Below are 6,000 nucleotides of genomic sequence, written 5' to 3'. Positions count from 1 at the left end.
TTCAGACCTGCTGCAGCCTACAGCCCCAGGTGACAACTCTACCTCAACATGACCACACTGAGTCTTCTTTCTGATGCAATCAATTGTGGTGACATTGCCAGTTACAAAAGGGGAGTCCCTAACCATTTTTGTTAGTGTGGGAAGAGAAAGGATGTGCTGGGATGAGTGGAGCCTTACCTCTAATGGATCAAAGTTAACAAAATGCATGGCGGTAAAAGGCTTGCAATTTACAAGCCAAAGGAGAAGCAAACCATGAGGCAAAGGGCAGAACAGACTCTGAGATTTCCTCAAGCCCAGCTCGTGATACTTTATTTCTTGATGTCTTCTCTCTTTGTGAAAATCTACAAGCCACTACTGCACCTCCTGTCCATCACAGTCAGGTTATTCTTCTGTTGGCTCACCCTGCATGTGGCAGGTATCTTCAGTTTATGGCACTGCAGCCTTCAAATGTCATGTGCTGTGCATGCTGTTCTTGTTAGGAAGCTTGGGAGAGAAGTACTATCCCCAGCAGTCCAAATCTTCCAGCGTTTCCAGGCAGCTGTGAGGAACTCCTGTTTTCACTGGGTTGATGCCTTGCAATATTGTGGTGCCAAATGGGTTTTAGGTTTGTTACTATTGCTTCTGAAACAAAGAGCGTTACTGTCCATTTTATCTATGGGGCACCAGCTACAGCTGCATCCGGTCATGAAGCAAATAGCCACCACACTCTTCCTAGGATGCCGTGATGGATTTCCAGAAGTTTTTCAGCTGTCAGCAAAAGCAGGAAAATACATACTGACTCACATTTCGAAGTACAGCAGGCCCATATGGCAGTCAACCAGCAAAGAGTGTATCTCTGAGGACATCACCATTATCCTCTCAAAAGCCTGCATCCTTTCGCGTACTCATTTTAAGGGCCCTGCTACTTGCATCCTCAGAGACATAGCTCAGAACTTCGTTGCACTCAAGTTTGTTGTGGCCAGGGAGCACGTGGTCGGTGGACCAGGCAGATATGGTTTAGGCATCACCAATATCCCCCTGCATCTGAGATTCCAGAGCAACATCAAACTGAAGCATGCATGTTCTTCTATGAGAGAAACCAATGCAACAGTGAAGCGAGTTAAGGCAGCCTGCGTGGTTTTCATTGCTCTCTATCTTTCCATGTTCTCCAACGCTATTAAAATGAAATAAACAGGGTGTGTAAGCTGCTCTTTTATGAAAATTGACCCTGGATTGGCAGCAAGACTGAGATTTCCCCCTGGTTATGATGATGTACCATATGGGATAATTCAACTAAAGATTATTTTGGGAATGCAAAGGCTAACATTTATGAACGTCACTTCTTTATATCTGCTACCAATGCAGATCTATCGAATAAGGGGGGCTAGCAATCATATTTGTCTTCACAGGAGCCATATGAACCAAAAGGATATTATTGGTAGGAAGGGTCCTGGGAGGGGGAGGTGCTTTGAAGGCCAGACCTCTCAAGATTGCAGTTCAGATCTTTAATGCTATATTTTAATGGCCATACTGTATATAGTTGGAAGCAGTCTGCTTCTCTATGGATATCTCATTGTGTCTGGCTTATATACAGTTTCAGGTTCTTGAAATAACAGTTTGGAATATCAACTATAGTTAGATGGGTCTCAGAAGTTTAACTTTTTGGTTATAAATATTTTAATCTGTTGTAGCAAAAGTGACAGAAATTGGTGGTGTCGTAAAGCCTAAAGGTTTTTATGTGGCAAAGACTTTTGTGGACTGTAGTCCACTTCTTCACACGCATGACAGGTAGTCATAGAAGAGAAGCACATATACAAACATGAGAAGTAATCAAGAAAACCAGTCTTTGGGGATTCTGTTATTCTAGCTTTTTATTACAGAATACCTAAATACTATACATAATACAGTATAGTATTTAGTATATACTGTACTAAATAGCAGCATGCTTAATTCCTGGGGAATGCTGATGTATGCATAAGTATCTTAGCTTGTAAGCTAAGAAGCTATTTACTCTGGAGCAATAATGTAGAGATAGGCAAGGCATAGCCCCCTACACCGCATATGCCCCCCCCATTCATTTTGGGAGGTTTCTTTGGCTTGCCATGTTTGTGCATGGCCCTATTCCCAGCCAAAAAGGAACCTTGTGGTCAGGGTGGGTGGATGTTAAAGCTGAATAACTGGAAACTTTTGTCTAACAAGAGTGGAGTGACATTATAATCTACATTACTAGAGACGAGACCTGAAACTTATACCTCTGACCGGAGGCAGCAGCCCCTGATTTTAAACAAGGAGCCAGAAATGCACATCTAGCCATGATTTTTGGAACATTTATGCTTCTTTTCATGCCCCCTTATAAACACTCATGCAGCATCAAAAACTGGCTTACGGTAAGTTTCTCACTTTTTTTTTTTTAGTGGTTTAATAAAAATATCACCCACCCTTGCCTTCAGATTGTTTACAAGTGGAATCACACTCCTGGAAGCCCCCCCAAAGCACATTTCTCCCTAAAAATAAGTTGTGTGGGGGGAACAGGTGCCTTGTTTGAAAGAAAAATGTTTGTTTTCCTGACACTACAGCAACAAATTTGGTGGCACTGACAGCCGTAAGGTGAGAAATGTGGTCCCTGGTGGAGTTGGGCAGATTGATGCACTTCCTCAGATCCCTGGAAATTGCCCATGCCTGCAGTAAATGACGGTGCCGAGACAAATAAAGCAAACTACTTCACACTGCAGTTACAGTTCTGAAATTTCTTTACCAGTAGGAAGTAAATTTCACTGATTCCAATAACACATAATATGAGGAAACATGTTTAGCACTGCTGATCTAAACATGGTTAGCGCTGTCAGAGTGCAATTTTACACCAGGTAAAACTACCCATCTAGACCAGTAGTTTACGTTGACCGCCAATGGGTTTCCAAAGGCTCAGGAAGAGACCTTTTGCATCAGCTGCTACCTAAATTGGTGATAACAGGTTAAACCTACTTTATACAATGTTTCTAATTATTTTTTTGCTCACCTTTCCCATGTGAATATTAGGTGAATAAAAATGAAGGCAAAATTTGGCACCCTGAAACAACTAAATAAGCGTGAGTAATCCTATATATTATATGTGTTGTGGGAGCAGAAGGTAAAGGAGGAATTAAAATTAAATCTTATCTTGAAGGAGCAGTCCTGACAATAGGGCTAGTCTCTCTACGTTGTAAAATAATGTGTATAGATAACATTATAGTATTGTCATATTATGCAGTATACAAAACGTGATGTACATCAGCAATATTACGGACTTTTGTTGGGCAGAATAGTGCCATTCACTGATTGAAACTAGGTTCTTTTTTTAAATAAGGTATGTAGCACAATGCTGGCTCAGCTTATCAGAACTACAACCTGTACAGGTATTAATTGACAATTGGAGGATCAGTGATGAACTATTGACTCTTGGTTTGGCAAAAAGGAAGCTGGTGTTGTAGGCAAGACATAGCCTCTTAAGTCTGTGTGTATTTGCAGCTCCCATCAGGTGAGGTAGTGCATTCATTATTTTATTATTTAAAATATTTATATTTTGCCTTTCTCCTCTAAAAATGCAGCAAAAGGTCTTTGCCTGCTTGTGGAAGGATAGCAAAGATGGGGCCAACCTGGCTTCCCGTGGGAGGGAGTTCCAAAGTCTGGGACAAGTGACAGAGAAGGCCCTCTTCTGTGTCCCCACCAAGCATACCTGTGAGGGGGGTAGGATCAAAAGAAAGGCCTCCCTTGATGATCTTAATGCCCAGGCAGGCTCATAGAGGAAGAGGTGGTCTTTTAAATAGCTTGGACCCAAGCCATTTAGGGCTTTATAAATTAAAACCAGCACTTTGAATTGTGCCTGGAAATGAATCGGCAGCCAGTGGAGCTGCTGTAACAGGGGAGTTATATGCTCCCTGTAACCAGCCCCAGTCGGCAATCTGGCTGTGGCATTTTGGACCTGCTGGAATTTCCAAATACTTTCCAAAGGTAGTCCCATATAGGGTGCATTACAGTAATCTAGCCAAGATTCCTAGATAATATAGCCAAGGCTACTAGGACATGTATCACCGTGGCCAAATCAGACCTCTGAAGAAATACAACTAAGAAATATGTGACCACTTGCACATCTAGCAATACTACCCCGTGTTTTTGTCTTGGCTTTTGTAGCTCGTCTCTGCCTGTTTTACTGCAAATCACTTATGGGATGTTGTTTTTACTTTATTTGAAAATTTCTAATTAATTTTGGAAACTGATTACCAGATATCCCTTTCTGGTCATTTTCATCTCTATAATGGTTCCCTCCAGGAATACTATTGTCTTTGATCTAAAATCATGCAGGCTAGTCAGCTCTGGAAAAATACTTGAATTGATTGACAATTAGCATCTAATTATTAGCTGGATTTGGTGGCGGTGGTCTGGCAGCAATTTTTGAATATTAAAGGCTTCCCACCTCCAATCTGAGATGTCCACAAGGTAAAAGGGAGCTCTAGGGAGATTCAGAACCTCAAAGAGCAGAGAAGAAGCTTTCAAATCCAATAATGGATCCATTTTGTACAGCATACCCTTATGTAACAAGGTTTTGCCCATTGTATAATTTGCCCAAGCTGGTTTCCTGAAGTTCATTACACTTTTTAGAACTCGATAGGGCAGATGTAAAACACTGTTCTTGCTACTGTGAGGTATGGTGAACCTGTCTTAACCTGAGAGCTGACTTGGTCCATGGAAGGATGTGAGTGAGCAAAATGGCCCTGTTTGCAGCTTACAGGGTGGATAGTCTACAAATCGTACAAAGAAAGAAAAATCCCAACTCTGGAAATGACTACCAGTGTTGCTGTACACTGGGCTCAACATTTCTTTCTTTCTTTCTTTCTTTCTTTCTTTCTTTCTTTCTTTCTTTCCTTACTTCCTTACTTCCTTACCAGCCATCTGGCAACCCAGGCCACTCTGGGCAGTTTACACAGCATAAAACAGGGTACGAAACAAACAAACAAACAAACAAACAAAAATACAATAACAAGACAAAGTATACATTAATCAATACAAAATTAAGCAGATAAAGATAATATCAATGGGCATTAGCATAAAAGAAAAAGAAAAAAGATGACAGGGTTAACAATAAGTTGAAACAAGATTTACATTTGCTGAACATTCTTGTCATACAGTCAGACAAACACATCACACAGAGGCAGAGTTTGCAGGATGTGCGCTGAAAGAGTTGCAAGCATATTTATGCGTCCCTGAATTGTTGCAGTGTGATCAGTATCTTTTCCTGAAATATAATATCCCTGATTCTAATAGTCTGAGACCGCCCCACAATTTGCTTAGCTTATAACATTTGTACTTACTAAATCAACCTTGCATTTTCAGTTTCCTGGTTGTTTCCAGCCATCTAGGTAAAAGGTAAAGGTTCCCACTGACAAATGTCCAGTTGTGTCTGACTCTAGGGGCCAGCGCTCATCCCTGTTTTCAAGCCATAGAGCCAGCGTTTGTCCATAGACAGTTTCTGTGGTCATGTGGCCAGCGCGACTAGACACGGAATGCCATTACCTTCCCACCATATTGGTACCTATTTATCTACTTGCATTTTTACATGCTTTCAAACTGCTAGGTTGGCAGGAGCTGGGAGAAGCGACGAGAGCTCACTCCATTGCATGGATTCCATCTTACGACTGCTGGTCTTCTGACCTTGCAGCACAGAGGCTTCTGTGGTTTAACCCACAGAGCCACCACGTCCCCTGCCATCTAGTTACCTAGCTTAAATTCCTGTAAGTAGGTCAGACGTTCTTTAAGGTGTTCTTGAAGGGGTATATGTAGATAGCCATTCATCATAACTTGTTATCTACAAACATATAAAATAAAATTTCATTTCTGCTTTGAAAGCTTGTAGCAGTCCTTAGTCTCATACATCAAAACCTTCAAGAAAAATTTATGATGTCAGGGCTGACCACCTTATGTCTGCCTCATCTGAATGAAGCCACAGCCTGTGAGATGCACAGGAACATCTATTATAATGGTGCATCA

The sequence above is a fragment of the Pogona vitticeps genome, chromosome 5 (genome assembly GCF_051106095.1).
Source record: "Pogona vitticeps strain Pit_001003342236 chromosome 5, PviZW2.1, whole genome shotgun sequence".
Taxonomy (NCBI): domain Eukaryota; kingdom Metazoa; phylum Chordata; class Lepidosauria; order Squamata; family Agamidae; genus Pogona; species Pogona vitticeps.
Note: the sequence above shows the minus strand (reverse complement) of the source record.